This window comes from Opisthocomus hoazin, unplaced genomic scaffold (genome assembly GCF_030867145.1).
Source record: "Opisthocomus hoazin isolate bOpiHoa1 unplaced genomic scaffold, bOpiHoa1.hap1 HAP1_SCAFFOLD_181, whole genome shotgun sequence".
Classification (NCBI taxonomy): domain Eukaryota; kingdom Metazoa; phylum Chordata; class Aves; order Opisthocomiformes; family Opisthocomidae; genus Opisthocomus; species Opisthocomus hoazin.
The window spans coordinates 26679-42650 of record NW_027448943.1 but is presented as its reverse complement, the minus strand read 5'-3'; the positions used below and the strand labels follow the sequence as shown (position 1 = coordinate 42650).

Here is a 15972-nt window from a genome sequence, read left to right as displayed (position 1 = left end):
GCCGCTGTCCTCATCTATCCTTTTGTGCCCTTCTCTTTCTGTCTCTTTTCGTGTGTCCCCGCTGCTTTTTTTCCCATCTCTGTCCAGCTCCCTGTCCCTTTCCTTTTTCCTCTTGCTGTCCTTTTGCCCTGCTTCCTCTTGCTGTTTTTTCTGCCTTTCTCTCTCTGCGCCATTCCCTCTCCCATCCTTTCTTTCTCGATCCCCCTGTGCAGCTCGCTGTCCCTTGTTTCCTTTCTCTCTTCCTCGGTATTTTTTTTCTTTCTCCATACCTCTCTCCCGCTGCCCGTCACGGTCGCATTTCTCCCCCCAACGCTGTCCTGCTCTGTCCCTTTTCTCTCTCTCTGTCGTTTTGTCCTGCTCCCTGTGTTTGTTTTTTAATTCCTCCCTCAGGGTCCCTCAGCCCGGTGCTGTTTTTTCCCTTCTCCGCCTCTGTCTCCTGCTGCCCAGCTGAGGCTTTTCCCCCTCCGTCTCTGTCCTGCTCCCCCGTCTCTTACTTGTGCCTGTCTTTCACTTTGTCCTGCCTCCTTGTCCCCTTTTTCTCTCTCAGTATCACCTTGTCCCGCTCCCTGTCCCTGTCTTTCTCTGACAATCTGTCCCGCTCCTTGTCCTTCTCTTTCCCTTTGCTGTTATTCCCCGTCCTTGTTCTGGCCTTTCTTCCTTCTCTTTCTGTCCTACTGCCCCAGTGCCTCTTTTTCCACCGCTGTCCTGCTCCCTGGCCCTTGTTTCCTCTCGCCGTCCCTCTGTCCTGCTTCCTGTCCCCAGTTTTTCTGTCTCTCTTTCTCGATCCTGCTGCCTGTCCGGTCGTTTCTTGCTGTACCTGCCTGTGCAGCCGGCTCTCCCTTTTTGCCTTTCTCTCCTTCTCTTCCTGCTTCCCGGCCCGTTCTTGTCTTCCTCTCTGTCTGTCCTCTATCCCCTTGCTGGTTTGTGTTGGGATTCCAACCCTGACCACCCACCCCCTTCTTCGTCTGACCCTTTCTTTGTTTCTTAGTACGTTTCTTCCTGTTGCCTGTCCTTTTTCTCTCTCTGTCAGTGTGTCCTGCACTGCGTGGGACGGTGGTGGGAGGCTGAAAAAGGGTGGGAAGCTGGGGGGGCGGAGTGGAGGCTGGAAAGAGGTAGGAGGTTGCAGAGGGGTGGGAAGCTGAATTAAGTAGAGGCCAGCAAAAAGGGAGTTAGGAGGCTATCGAGGGGTGGGAGGCGGGGGGGGGGGGGGGGCAGAGGCCAGGAAAAAAAAGGAGGCCGGAAAGGGGTGGGAGGCTGCAGAGGGGTGGGAGGCCGGGGGCGAGAGTAGAGGCCAGAAAAAAAAGGGAGGCCGGAAAGGGGTGGGAGGCTGCAGAGGGGTGGGAGGCTGGGGGCGAGAGTAGAGGCCAGAAAAAAAAGGAGGCCGGGGGGTGCGAGTAGAGGCCAGAAAGGCCCTTTTTTGTGGCTTCTTCCCTGTCTTTATCTCTCTTTCCTGCCTTGTTTACTCCTCTGATTCAAGTTCTCTCTCGATCCGTGTGTTCTGCTTCCCACTCATCATATTCTCTCTTTTTCTCTGTCCTGTTCCTGAGGCTTCTTGTCTAGGAAGCCACGTCTCGTATGAGCTCTAAGACAGCCACATGCATTTTCTCTCAGGTGCAGGAGAGCCAAACGATTGGAGTTGCGGAAGAAGAAGGGAAGAGAGAAGGGGAGAGAAACATCTGAAGTGTCAAAGTCTCCCGGCAGCACCGAGAGTGAGAGCTGAGGTGAGTCGTGGGCCCTCGGGGCCCTGTCACCCCTCTTCTGCATCCTGGGCCCTCCCCGGCTCCCTCTCTTTCCCCCACTGCTACGATTATTTTTTTTTTCTGCTCTTGTGTACCTTCTTTCTCCATCTGTCTCTGACTTGTCCCCATCTTTTAGGTCCTCCCTCTTTCTGCCCTGCAGCCCGTGGCATTTTTTTCCTTCTTCCCCTCTTTCTGTTCAGCTCCCGGTTACTAGTTTTGCTTTCCTCCTACTCTGTAGCCTGTCAGTACTTTTGCTGTCTTTGGTGCTCTCTGTCTGCCTCCTCGTCCCTTGATTCGAGGCCTTCCTTCTCGGCTCCGTAGCACGTCACAGATCTACTGCTTTCTCCATGTCTATTCTATTCTATTTCCTCATCTCTCTTTGTCCAGGTCCCTGCCGCTATTCTTTTTTCCTCTGTCATGCTGCAGGGTTTTTTTTTGCATCTCCTTCCTGCTCCCCGTTCTTCATTTTCGGTCTGTGTCCTGCTCCCTCTTCTTCTTTCTGCTGCCGCTCTTGCTCTCTTGCTGCTGCTTCTTTCTCCGTCTCTGTGGGACTGCCTGTCCCCGTCCTTCTCTCGCCGTCCCTTTCCCTGCTTGGTGCTTTCTCGTTCCACCGCCGCTGTCCAGCCACCTGTCACTTTTCTCCTCTCTTGTAGTGGCCTGCACCCTGCTCCTCATTTTTGGCAGCCTCTGCCGAGCAGCGCGTCGCTCCGGGAGGCGACGGACGGACTGTTCGCCGCTGGATCAACGGGCGCAGCTGCGGGAAGGAGTGCCGAGGTGTCGGAGGGGCAGAGGGAGCGTCGGGGGCCCCGAGCCCCGGAGCAGAGCAGCTCCCGGGACTGGCTGGGTGCGTGACTGAGTAAAGACCTGCGGTCCCTTTTGCCCTGGCGGCTGCGTTTGTGCTTGGTTTGCACGGGACGAGGGGCTGCGCCAGAGGCCAGGGGAGAAGGGGACGGGCTGTGGGGCTGGGGCGACGGCCCCCTGTTCCTGCCGGGGTCCATCCGTGGGCCGGGGCCGGGGGAGCCCCAGGTGCGGGCAGCGGGGCTGATGGCGACGGCCGCTCCCTGTGCCGGTGGAGGGCCCGGTGCTGCCGTGGCGCGGGTGGCCGTGGAGGGGCCGGTGCTGCCGTGGCGCGGGTGGCCGTGGAGGGGCCGGTACGATCGCTGCTGCCACCCGGTGAGCAAAGTTCGGTACTGCGGCTCGGGTGGCGCCGTGTCCAAGGGCTCGCTGCTGCCACCCGGTGAGCAAAGTTCGGTACTGCGGCTCGGGCGGCGCCAATGCGCGGTGGCGCCGTGTCCAAGAGCTCGCTGCTGCCACCCGGTGAGCAAAGTTCGGTACTGCCGCTCGAGTGGCGCAGGTGCTTTGCGCGCTGGGAGGAGCCGTGCCCTGTGTGTCCGGCGCTGCAATAAGGAACGCCTGCCTGCTTGCTGAAGTGCCCAAAGGGCTTCAGAGAGTCTTTGTGTTTGCCCAATGACGGCATCGTGGGCTCCAGCCGTGGGCCGGGGCCGGAAGAGCCCCAGGTGCGGGCAGCGGGGCTGATGGCGACGGCCCCTCCCTCTGCCGGTAGAGGGCCCGGTGCTGCCGTGCCGGGCCCGATGCGAGCCGAAGGAGGAGCGGAGCCATAGCCGGGTTGCGGCTGCAGCGAGGGAGAAGGTGAGCGCGGGGTATGGGGGGGGGGGTTGGATGGAGCGGCGGGTCCCGGGGAAAAGCCCCCGGGAGAGCGGGGTCCGTGTCGGGGGCAAGGAGCGATGGGGGTGCGGCGCCGTGTCGGAGCCGCGAGTCGGGGTCTGCTCGGAGCCGGAGCCGGCGCTGGGCGCCGCCCCCTGCCCCGCTGGCGCCGCCCCCTGCCCCGCTGGCGCCGCCCCCTGCCCCGCTGGCACCGCCCCCTGCCCCGCTGGCGCCTCCCCCTGCCCCGCTGGCGCCTCCCCCTGCCCCGCTGGCGCCGCCCCCCTGCCCCGCTGGCGCCGCCCCCTGCCCCGCTGGCGCCGCCCCCTGCCCCGCTGGCGCCGCCCCCTGCCCCGCTGGCGCCGCCCCCTGCCCCGCTGGCGCCGCCCCCTCCCCCGCAGGCGCCGCCCCCTCCCCCGCAGGCGCCGCCCCCGCCCCCGCAGGCGCCGCCCCCTGCCCCGCAGGCGCCGCCCCCGCCCCCGCAGGCGCCGCCCCCGCCCCCGCTGGCGACGCCCCCGCCCCCGCTGGCGACGCCCCCGCCCCCGCTGGCGACGCCCCCGCCCCCGCTGGCGACGCCCCCGCCCCCGCTGGCGACGCCCCCGCCCCCGCTGGCGCCGCCGGCGCCGCCCCCGCCCCCGCTGGCGCCTCCCCCGCCCTCGCTGGCGCCGCCTTCGCCCCCGCTGGCACCGCCCCCGGCCCCGCTGGCGCCGCCCCCGCCCCCGCCGCCCCCTGGCCGCAACGCGGTACTGCAGCCCGGCGTTCGGCTCAGAGTGTGGCCCCTCCGGCGCGCCGTCGGCTCGTGGCGCATGCGCGGTGCGGCGGAGCAGCATGGCGGCGGGCTGGTGTTCGGTGCCGGGGCGGCGGGGGAGCAGAGAGGCCAGCGGTGAGGCGGGGGCTCCCCTCCAGCGGGTGCGGGGGTGCGTGGTGGCTGCCCGAGGGTGGTGGGACGGGAAGCTTGGAGCCGGCCGCTGCGGCAGGCTGCAGGAGGCGAGCCGGGTGCGGGCAGCCCCGGGGCCAGAGGCGGGAGGTGACGGAAGGGAATGGGAGAAGGAGGCGGGCACCCCCCCCCCCCCCAAGTCGGCAGTGCTCCCCCGGCCCCGCTCGCCCCGCGCAGCCTCCCCCAGCTGCCTCACGTCCCCTGAAGCCTGTGTCCCGGAGCGCCCGGCCTCCCCCAAGGCCCGTGGTGCGGGCTGCCTCGGCCTCCCTGAACGCGGTCGCCGCTGCTTGTTTATGTGTGGCAGGGGCTGCGCTGAGGACGCGTTTGTCCGTTCGTGCCCTGGGGATGCCGTTGGCTGCGCCCGCTCCAGGCTTGTGTGGGCTGCGTGTGCCGGGCCTCGCTGTGCTGGCGGCGTGGGGGCGAAAAGGGAGAGGCGGAGCGCTGAGTGGCTGCGGGCAGGAGGTGGCGCGGCTGAAGCTGGAGAGTCCCGAGAAGGCTGAAGAAGAAGAAGAAATGGAAGGCCACCTGGCTGGCAGCTGCCTGGCGCTGCGGGTGAGGAAGGCTCCGTCTTGGTAGCCCGCAGCAGGCCAGGCCGCCAGCGTGCCCCGCAGGGTCTGTATGTGTCACCAGCAGCAGCATGGTCCGGTTGTGGAGCGCGCGAGTGCGGCTGCGTGCGTAGGGAGCCTTGTCTCGTAAGAGCTGCGAGACATGGACGTTTTGTCTTAGGTGGGGGACAGCCAAGCGACCGGAGTTACGGAAGAGGAATGGAGGAGAGCAGGACGGAGAAGCGTCTGAAGCGGCAGAGTCTCCCGGGAGCGCGGAGAGCGAGAGCTGCGGTGAGTGGTGGGCCCTCGGGGCCCTGTCGCCCCTCTTCTGTGTCCCGAGCTGTCCCCTGGATCCTTCTCTCTCCCACGCTGCTGTGATTTTTTTTTTTTTTTTTTTCTTTTTCCTTTTGTTTTCCTTTCCCTGTACCTCCCGTCTTCTGTCTGTGTGTGTGTTCTGCTCCCTCTCCCTCTTTTTCTCCCTTCAGAATTTCTCTAGCCGGCTCCCTGTCTTTATTTCTCTGTCCTGCTGGCTGTCCGGTCGTTTCTTACTGTACCTCCCTGTCCAGCCGGCTCTCTTTTTGCTCTCCCTTTTTGCCTTTCTCTCCTTCTCTGTCCTGCTTCATGGCCCTTTCTTCTCTTTCTCTCCCTCTCTGTTCTCTAGCCCCTTGCTGGTTTGTTTTGGGGTTTCCCTGCACACACGCCCCCCGCCCCTTTCTTGGTCTCTTTGTCTAGATCTGACCCTTTCTTTGTTTCTCGGTCCCTTTTTTCCTGTTCACTGTCCTTTTTCTCTCTCTGTCTGTGTCCCCTGCGCTCCGTTGCCATCTTTATCTCTCCTTTCTTCTTCATCTCCTCCCCCTGCCCCCGTCTCTCTCTCCCTCTTTCGCGCTCACCGGCCCTACATTTTCGTGCTCCGTCTCTGCAAGGCTCCTCGTCCCTGTATTTCTTGATTTCTCTACCTCTCTGGCGTTTCCTTTCGACCCTTCTTTCTCTCTGAGCTTCTCGGTCTTCTCCCTTGTCTTATTTTCCTCTTCCTAGTGCTCTGCCCTGCTCCCCATCGCTTATTTTCTCTCTCCGTTTCTCTGCCCTGCTCCCCGTCCCTGTCTTTCTTTCTCCGTCCCCCTCGGCTGCTCCACAGCAGAGTTTTTCCTTTCTCCGGCTCTCTGACCCGCTCCCCGCCCACCCAGGTTGACCGTCCCAGGTTTTGTTCTGCGTCTCCATCCTGCCGCTGTCCTCATCTATCCTTTTGTGCCCTTCTCTTTCTGTCTCTTTTCGTGTGTCCCCGCTGCTTTTTTTCCCATCTCTGTCCAGCTCCCTGTCCCTTTCCTTTTTCCTCTTGCTGTCCTTTTGCCCTGCTTCCTCTTGCTGTTTTTTCTGCCTTTCTCTCTCTGCGCCATTCCCTCTCCCATCCTTTCTTTCTCGATCCCCCTGTGCAGCTCGCTGTCCCTTGTTTCCTTTCTCTCTTCCTCGGTATTTTTTTTCTTTCTCCATACCTCTCTCCCGCTGCCCGTCACGGTCGCATTTCTCCCCCCAACGCTGTCCTGCTCTGTCCCTTTTCTCTCTCTCTGTCGTTTTGTCCTGCTCCCTGTGTTTGTTTTTTAATTCCTCCCTCAGGGTCCCTCAGCCCGGTGCTGTTTTTTCCCTTCTCCGCCTCTGTCTCCTGCTGCCCAGCTGAGGCTTTTCCCCCTCCGTCTCTGTCCTGCTCCCCCGTCTCTTACTTGTGCCTGTCTTTCACTTTGTCCTGCCTCCTTGTCCCCTTTTTCTCTCTCAGTATCACCTTGTCCCGCTCCCTGTCCCTGTCTTTCTCTGACAATCTGTCCCGCTCCTTGTCCTTCTCTTTCCCTTTGCTGTTATTCCCCGTCCTTGTTCTGGCCTTTCTTCCTTCTCTTTCTGTCCTACTGCCCCAGTGCCTCTTTTTCCACCGCTGTCCTGCTCCCTGGCCCTTGTTTCCTCTCGCCGTCCCTCTGTCCTGCTTCCTGTCCCCAGTTTTTCTGTCTCTCTTTCTCGATCCTGCTGCCTGTCCGGTCGTTTCTTGCTGTACCTGCCTGTGCAGCCGGCTCTCCCTTTTTGCCTTTCTCTCCTTCTCTTCCTGCTTCCCGGCCCGTTCTTGTCTTCCTCTCTGTCTGTCCTCTATCCCCTTGCTGGTTTGTGTTGGGATTCCAACCCTGACCACCCACCCCCTTCTTCGTCTGACCCTTTCTTTGTTTCTTAGTACGTTTCTTCCTGTTGCCTGTCCTTTTTCTCTCTCTGTCAGTGTGTCCTGCACTGCGTGGGACGGTGGTGGGAGGCTGAAAAAGGGTGGGAAGCTGGGGGGGCGGAGTGGAGGCTGGAAAGAGGTAGGAGGTTGCAGAGGGGTGGGAAGCTGAATTAAGTAGAGGCCAGCAAAAAGGGAGTTAGGAGGCTATCGAGGGGTGGGAGGCGGGGGGGGGGGGGGGGCAGAGGCCAGGAAAAAAAAGGAGGCCGGAAAGGGGTGGGAGGCTGCAGAGGGGTGGGAGGCCGGGGGCGAGAGTAGAGGCCAGAAAAAAAAGGGAGGCCGGAAAGGGGTGGGAGGCTGCAGAGGGGTGGGAGGCTGGGGGCGAGAGTAGAGGCCAGAAAAAAAAGGAGGCCGGGGGGTGCGAGTAGAGGCCAGAAAGGCCCTTTTTTGTGGCTTCTTCCCTGTCTTTATCTCTCTTTCCTGCCTTGTTTACTCCTCTGATTCAAGTTCTCTCTCGATCCGTGTGTTCTGCTTCCCACTCATCATATTCTCTCTTTTTCTCTGTCCTGTTCCTGAGGCTTCTTGTCTAGGAAGCCACGTCTCGTATGAGCTCTAAGACAGCCACATGCATTTTCTCTCAGGTGCAGGAGAGCCAAACGATTGGAGTTGCGGAAGAAGAAGGGAAGAGAGAAGGGGAGAGAAACATCTGAAGTGTCAAAGTCTCCCGGCAGCACCGAGAGTGAGAGCTGAGGTGAGTCGTGGGCCCTCGGGGCCCTGTCACCCCTCTTCTGCATCCTGGGCCCTCCCCGGCTCCCTCTCTTTCCCCCACTGCTACGATTATTTTTTTTTTCTGCTCTTGTGTACCTTCTTTCTCCATCTGTCTCTGACTTGTCCCCATCTTTTAGGTCCTCCCTCTTTCTGCCCTGCAGCCCGTGGCATTTTTTTCCTTCTTCCCCTCTTTCTGTTCAGCTCCCGGTTACTAGTTTTGCTTTCCTCCTACTCTGTAGCCTGTCAGTACTTTTGCTGTCTTTGGTGCTCTCTGTCTGCCTCCTCGTCCCTTGATTCGAGGCCTTCCTTCTCGGCTCCGTAGCACGTCACAGATCTACTGCTTTCTCCATGTCTATTCTATTCTATTTCCTCATCTCTCTTTGTCCAGGTCCCTGCCGCTATTCTTTTTTCCTCTGTCATGCTGCAGGGTTTTTTTTTGCATCTCCTTCCTGCTCCCCGTTCTTCATTTTCGGTCTGTGTCCTGCTCCCTCTTCTTCTTTCTGCTGCCGCTCTTGCTCTCTTGCTGCTGCTTCTTTCTCCGTCTCTGTGGGACTGCCTGTCCCCGTCCTTCTCTCGCCGTCCCTTTCCCTGCTTGGTGCTTTCTCGTTCCACCGCCGCTGTCCAGCCACCTGTCACTTTTCTCCTCTCTTGTAGTGGCCTGCACCCTGCTCCTCATTTTTGGCAGCCTCTGCCGAGCAGCGCGTCGCTCCGGGAGGCGACGGACGGACTGTTCGCCGCTGGATCAACGGGCGCAGCTGCGGGAAGGAGTGCCGAGGTGTCGGAGGGGCAGAGGGAGCGTCGGGGGCCCCGAGCCCCGGAGCAGAGCAGCTCCCGGGACTGGCTGGGTGCGTGACTGAGTAAAGACCTGCGGTCCCTTTTGCCCTGGCGGCTGCGTTTGTGCTTGGTTTGCACGGGACGAGGGGCTGCGCCAGAGGCCAGGGGAGAAGGGGACGGGCTGTGGGGCTGGGGCGACGGCCCCCTGTTCCTGCCGGGGTCCATCCGTGGGCCGGGGCCGGGGGAGCCCCAGGTGCGGGCAGCGGGGCTGATGGCGACGGCCGCTCCCTGTGCCGGTGGAGGGCCCGGTGCTGCCGTGGCGCGGGTGGCCGTGGAGGGGCCGGTGCTGCCGTGGCGCGGGTGGCCGTGGAGGGGCCGGTACGATCGCTGCTGCCACCCGGTGAGCAAAGTTCGGTACTGCGGCTCGGGTGGCGCCGTGTCCAAGGGCTCGCTGCTGCCACCCGGTGAGCAAAGTTCGGTACTGCGGCTCGGGCGGCGCCAATGCGCGGTGGCGCCGTGTCCAAGAGCTCGCTGCTGCCACCCGGTGAGCAAAGTTCGGTACTGCCGCTCGAGTGGCGCAGGTGCTTTGCGCGCTGGGAGGAGCCGTGCCCTGTGTGTCCGGCGCTGCAATAAGGAACGCCTGCCTGCTTGCTGAAGTGCCCAAAGGGCTTCAGAGAGTCTTTGTGTTTGCCCAATGACGGCATCGTGGGCTCCAGCCGTGGGCCGGGGCCGGAAGAGCCCCAGGTGCGGGCAGCGGGGCTGATGGCGACGGCCCCTCCCTCTGCCGGTAGAGGGCCCGGTGCTGCCGTGCCGGGCCCGATGCGAGCCGAAGGAGGAGCGGAGCCATAGCCGGGTTGCGGCTGCAGCGAGGGAGAAGGTGAGCGCGGGGTATGGGGGGGGGGGTTGGATGGAGCGGCGGGTCCCGGGGAAAAGCCCCCGGGAGAGCGGGGTCCGTGTCGGGGGCAAGGAGCGATGGGGGTGCGGCGCCGTGTCGGAGCCGCGAGTCGGGGTCTGCTCGGAGCCGGAGCCGGCGCTGGGCGCCGCCCCCTGCCCCGCTGGCGCCGCCCCCTGCCCCGCTGGCGCCGCCCCCTGCCCCGCTGGCGCCTCCCCCTGCCCCGCTGGCGCCTCCCCCTGCCCCGCTGGCGCCGCCCCCTGCCCCGCTGGCGCCGCCCCCTGCCCCGCTGGCGCCGCCCCCTGCCCCGCTGGCGCCGCCCCCTCCCCCGCAGGCGCCGCCCCCTCCCCCGCAGGCGCCGCCCCCGCCCCCGCAGGCGCCGCCCCCTGCCCCGCAGGCGCCGCCCCCGCCCCCGCAGGCGCCGCCCCCGCCCCCGCTGGCGACGCCCCCGCCCCCGCTGGCGACGCCCCCGCCCCCGCTGGCGACGCCCCCGCCCCCGCTGGCGACGCCCCCGCCCCCGCTGGCGACGCCCCCGCCCCCGCTGGCGCCGCCGGCGCCGCCCCCGCCCCCGCTGGCGCCTCCCCCGCCCTCGCTGGCGCCGCCTTCGCCCCCGCTGGCACCGCCCCCGGCCCCGCTGGCGCCGCCCCCGCCCCCGCCGCCCCCTGGCCGCAACGCGGTACTGCAGCCCGGCGTTCGGCTCAGAGTGTGGCCCCTCCGGCGCGCCGTCGGCTCGTGGCGCATGCGCGGTGCGGCGGAGCAGCATGGCGGCGGGCTGGTGTTCGGTGCCGGGGCGGCGGGGGAGCAGAGAGGCCAGCGGTGAGGCGGGGGCTCCCCTCCAGCGGGTGCGGGGGTGCGTGGTGGCTGCCCGAGGGTGGTGGGACGGGAAGCTTGGAGCCGGCCGCTGCGGCAGGCTGCAGGAGGCGAGCCGGGTGCGGGCAGCCCCGGGGCCAGAGGCGGGAGGTGACGGAAGGGAATGGGAGAAGGAGGCGGGCACCCCCCCCCCCCCCCAAGTCGGCAGTGCTCCCCCGGCCCCGCTCGCCCCGCGCAGCCTCCCCCAGCTGCCTCACGTCCCCTGAAGCCTGTGTCCCGGAGCGCCCGGCCTCCCCCAAGGCCCGTGGTGCGGGCTGCCTCGGCCTCCCTGAACGCGGTCGCCGCTGCTTGTTTATGTGTGGCAGGGGCTGCGCTGAGGACGCGTTTGTCCGTTCGTGCCCTGGGGATGCCGTTGGCTGCGCCCGCTCCAGGCTTGTGTGGGCTGCGTGTGCCGGGCCTCGCTGTGCTGGCGGCGTGGGGGCGAAAAGGGAGAGGCGGAGCGCTGAGTGGCTGCGGGCAGGAGGTGGCGCGGCTGAAGCTGGAGAGTCCCGAGAAGGCTGAAGAAGAAGAAGAAATGGAAGGCCACCTGGCTGGCAGCTGCCTGGCGCTGCGGGTGAGGAAGGCTCCCTCTTGGTAGCCCGCAGCAGGCCAGGCCGCCAGCGTGCCCCGCAGGGTCTGTATGTGTCACCAGCAGCAGCATGGTCCGGTTGTGGAGCGCGCGAGTGCGGCTGCGTGCGTAGGGAGCCTTGTCTCGTAAGAGCTGCGAGACATGGACGTTTTGTCTTAGGTGGGGGACAGCCAAGCGACCGGAGTTACGGAAGAGGAATGGAGGAGAGCAGGACGGAGAAGCGTCTGAAGCGGCAGAGTCTCCCGGGAGCGCGGAGAGCGAGAGCTGCGGTGAGTGGTGGGCCCTCGGGGCCCTGTCGCCCCTCTTCTGTGTCCCGAGCTGTCCCCTGGATCCTTCTCTCTCCCACGCTGCTGTGATTTTTTTTTTTTTTTTTTTCTTTTTCCTTTTGTTTTCCTTTCCCTGTACCTCCCGTCTTCTGTCTGTGTGTGTGTTCTGCTCCCTCTCCCTCTTTTTCTCCCTTCAGAATTTCTCTAGCCGGCTCCCTGTCTTTATTTCTCTGTCCTGCTGGCTGTCCGGTCGTTTCTTACTGTACCTCCCTGTCCAGCCGGCTCTCTTTTTGCTCTCCCTTTTTGCCTTTCTCTCCTTCTCTGTCCTGCTTCATGGCCCTTTCTTCTCTTTCTCTCCCTCTCTGTTCTCTAGCCCCTTGCTGGTTTGTTTTGGGGTTTCCCTGCACACACGCCCCCCGCCCCTTTCTTGGTCTCTTTGTCTAGATCTGACCCTTTCTTTGTTTCTCGGTCCCTTTTTTCCTGTTCACTGTCCTTTTTCTCTCTCTGTCTGTGTCCCCTGCGCTCCGTTGCCATCTTTATCTCTCCTTTCTTCTTCATCTCCTCCCCCTGCCCCCGTCTCTCTCTCCCTCTTTCGCGCTCACCGGCCCTACATTTTCGTGCTCCGTCTCTGCAAGGCTCCTCGTCCCTGTATTTCTTGATTTCTCTACCTCTCTGGCGTTTCCTTTCGACCCTTCTTTCTCTCTGAGCTTCTCGGTCTTCTCCCTTGTCTTATTTTCCTCTTCCTAGTGCTCTGCCCTGCTCCCCATCGCTTATTTTCTCTCTCCGTTTCTCTGCCCTGCTCCCCGTCCCTGTCTTTCTTTCTCCGTCCCCCTCGGCTGCTCCACAGCAGAGTTTTTCCTTTCTCCGGCTCTCTGACCCGCTCCCCGCCCACCCAGGTTGACCGTCCCAGGTTTTGTTCTGCGTCTCCATCCTGCCGCTGTCCTCATCTATCCTTTTGTGCCCTTCTCTTTCTGTCTCTTTTCGTGTGTCCCCGCTGCTTTTTTTCCCATCTCTGTCCAGCTCCCTGTCCCTTTCCTTTTTCCTCTTGCTGTCCTTTTGCCCTGCTTCCTCTTGCTGTTTTTTCTGCCTTTCTCTCTCTGCGCCATTCCCTCTCCCATCCTTTCTTTCTCCATCCCCCTGTGCAGCTCGCTGTCCCTTGTTTCCTTTCTCTCTTCCTCGGTATTTTTTTTCTTTCTCCATACCTCTCTCCCGCTGCCCGTCACGGTCGCATTTCTCCCCCCAACGCTGTCCTGCTCTGTCCCTTTTCTCTCTCTCTGTCGTTTTGTCCTGCTCCCTGTGTTTGTTTTTTAATTCCTCCCTCAGGGTCCCTCAGCCCGGTGCTGTTTTTTCCCTTCTCCGCCTCTGTCTCCTGCTGCCCAGCTGAGGCTTTTCCCCCTCCGTCTCTGTCCTGCTCCCCCGTCTCTTACTTGTGCCTGTCTTTCACTTTGTCCTGCCTCCTTGTCCCCTTTTTCTCTCTCAGTATCACCTTGTCCCGCTCCCTGTCCCTGTCTTTCTCTGACAATCTGTCCCGCTCCTTGTCCTTCTCTTTCCCTTTGCTGTTATTCCCCGTCCTTGTTCTGGCCTTTCTTCCTTCTCTTTCTGTCCTACTGCCCCAGTGCCTCTTTTTCCACCGCTGTCCTGCTCCCTGGCCCTTGTTTCCTCTCGCCGTCCCTCTGTCCTGCTTCCTGTCCCCAGTTTTTCTGTCTCTCTTTCTCGATCCTGCTGCCTGTCCGGTCGTTTCTTGCTGTACCTGCCTGTGCAGCCGGCTCTCCCTTTTTGCCTTTCTCTCCTTCTCTTCCTGCTTCCCGGCCCGTTCTTGTCTTCCTCTCTGTCTGTCCTCTATCCCCTTGCTGGTTTGTGTTGGGATTCCAACCCTGACCACCCACCCCCTTCTTCGTCTGACCCTTTCTTTGTTTCTTAGTACGTTTCTTCCTGTTGCCTGTCCTTTTTCTCTCTCTGTCAGTGTGTCCTGCACTGCGTGGGACGGTGGTGGGAGGCTGAAAAAGGGTGGGAAGCTGGGGGGGCGGAGTGGAGGCTGGAAAGAGGTAGGAGGTTGCAGAGGGGTGGGAAGCTGAATTAAGTAGAGGCCAGCAAAAAGGGAGTTAGGAGGCTATCGAGGGGTGGGAGGCGGGGGGGGGGGGGCGAGGAGGGGGGAGTAGAGGCCAGGAAAAAAAAGGAGGCCGGAAAGGGGTGGGAGGCTGCAGAGGGGTGGGAGGCCGGGGGCGAGAGTAGAGGCCAGAAAAAAAGGGAGGCCGGAAAGGGGTGGGAGGCTGCAGAGGGGTGGGAGGCTGGGGGCGAGAGTAGAGGCCAGAAAAAAAAGGAGGCCGGGGGGTGCGAGTAGAGGCCAGAAAGGCCCTTTTTTGTGGCTTCTTCCCTGTCTTTATCTCGCTTTCCTGCCTTGTTTACTCCTCTGATTCAAATTCTCTCTCGATCCGTGTGTTCTGCTTCCCACTCATCATATTCTCTCTTTTTCTCTGTCCTGTTCCTGAGGCTTCTTGTCTAGGAAGCCACGTCTCGTATGAGCTCTAAGACAGCCACATGCATTTTCTCTCAGGTGCAGGAGAGCCAAACGATTGGAGCTGCGGAAGAAGAAGGGAAGAGAGAAGGGGAGAGAAACATCTGAAGTGTCAAAGTCTCCCGGCAGCACCGAGAGTGAGAGCTGCGGTGAGTCGTGGGCCCTCGGGGCCCTGTCACCCCTCTTCTGCATCCTGGGCCCTCCCCGGCTCCCTCTCTTTCTCCCACTGCTACGATTATTTTTTTTTTCTGCTCTTGTGTACCTTCTTTCTCCATCTGTCTCTGACTTGTCCCCATCTTTTAGGTCCTCCCTCTTTCTGCCCTGCAGCCCGTGGCATTTTTTTCCTTCTTCCCCTCTTTCTGTTCAGCTCCCGGTTACTAGTTTTGCTTTCCTCCTACTCTGTAGCCTGTCAGTACTTTTGCTGTCTTTGGTGCTCTCTGTCTGCCTCCTCGTCCCTTGATTCGAGGCCTTCCTTCTCGGCTCCGTAGCACGTCACAGATCTACTGCTTTCTCCATGTCTATTCTATTCTATTTCCTCATCTCTCTTTGTCCAGGTCCCTGCCGCTATTCTTTTTTCCTCTGTCATGCTGCAGGGTTTTTTTTTTGCATCTCCTTCCTGCTCCCCGTTCTTCATTTTCGGTCTGTGTCCTGCTCCCTCTTCTTCTTTCTGCTGCCGCTCTTGCTCTCTTGCTGCTGCTTCTTTCTCCGTCTCTGTGGGACTGCCTGTCCCCGTCCTTCTCTCGCCGTCCCTTTCCCTGCTTGGTGCTTTCTCGTTCCACCGCCGCTGTCCAGCCACCTGTCACTTTTCTCCTCTCTTGTAGTGGCCTGCACCCTGCTCCTCATTTTTGGCAGCCTCTGCCGAGCAGCGCGTCGCTCCGGGAGGTGACGGACGGACTGTTCGCCGCTGAATCAACGGGCGCAGCTGCGGGAAGGAGTGCCGAGGTGTCGGAGGGGCAGAGGGAGCGTCGGGGGCCCCGAGCCCCGGAGCAGAGCGGCTCCCGGGACTGGCTGGGTGCGTGACTGAGTAAAGACCTGCGGTCCCTTTTGCCCTGGCGGCTGCGTTTGTGCTTGGTTTGCACGGGACGAGGGGCTGCGCCAGAGGCCAGGGGAGAAGGGGACGGGCTGTGGGGCTGGGGCGACGGCCCCCTGTTCCTGCCGGGGTCCAGCCGTGGGCCGGGGCCGGGGGAGCCCCAGGTGCGGGCAGCGGGGCTGATGGCGACGGCCGCTCCCTGTGCCGGTGGAGGGCCCGGTGCTGCCGTGGCGCGGGTGGCCGTGGAGGGGCCGGTGCTGCCGTGGCGCGGGTGGCCGTGGAGGGGCCGGTACGATCGCTGCTGCCACCCGGTGAGCAAAGTTCGGTACTGCGGCTCGGGTGGCGCCGTGTCCAAGGGCTCGCTGCTGCCACCCGGTGAGCAAAGTTCGGTACTGCGGCTCGGGCGGCGCCAATGCGCGGTGGCGCCGTGTCCAAGAGCTCGCTGCTGCCACCCGGTGAGCAAAGTTCGGTACTGCCGCTCGAGTGGCGCAGGTGCTTTGCGCGCTGGGAGGAGCCGTGCCCTGTGTGTCCGGCGCTGCAATAAGGAACGCCTGCCTGCTTGCTGAAGTGCCCAAAGGGCTTCAGAGAGTCTTTGTGTTTGCCCAATGACGGCATCGTGGGCTCCAGCCGTGGGCCGGGGCCGGAAGAGCCCCAGGTGCGGGCAGCGGGGCTGATGGCGACGGCCCCTCCCTCTGCCGGTAGAGGGCCCGGTGCTGCCGTGCCGGGCCCGATGCGAGCCGAAGGAGGAGCGGAGCCATAGCCGGGTTGCGGCTGCAGCGAGGGAGAAGGTGAGCGCGGGGTATGGGGGGGGGGGTTGGATGGAGCGGCGGGTCCCGGGGAAAAGCCCCCGGGAGGGCGGGGTCCGTGTCGGGGGCAAGGAGCGATGGGGGTGCGGCGCCGTGTCGGAGCCGCGAGTCGGGGTCTGCTCGGAGCCGGAGCCGGCGCTGGGCACCGCCCCCGCCCCCGCTGGCGCCGCCCCCGCCCCCGCTGGCGCCGCCCCCGCCCCCGCTGGCGCCGCCCCCGCCCCCGCTGGCGCCGCCTCCGCCCCCGCTGGCGCCGCCCCCGCCCCCGCTGGCGCCGCCCCCGCCCCCGCTGGCGCCGCCCCCGCCCCCGCTGGCGCCGCCCCCGCCCCCGCCCCCGCTGGCGCCGCCCCCGCCCCCGCCCCCGCTGGCGCCGCCCCCGCCCCCGCTGGCACCGCTGGCGTCGCCCCCGCTG

At 63.4% G+C, this 15972-nt stretch overlaps 1 long non-coding RNA gene across 1 annotated transcript; it reads left to right on the top strand.

The window, feature by feature from the left end:
* Positions 1 to 13784: 13784 nt before the first annotated feature.
* LOC142359861 (uncharacterized) lies at positions 13785 to 14780 on the top strand. Its single transcript, XR_012762667.1, has 2 exons — positions 13785 to 13876; positions 14549 to 14780. It is a non-coding gene; the product is annotated as an uncharacterized LOC142359861 (long non-coding RNA).
* Positions 14781 to 15972: the final 1192 nt, after the last annotated feature.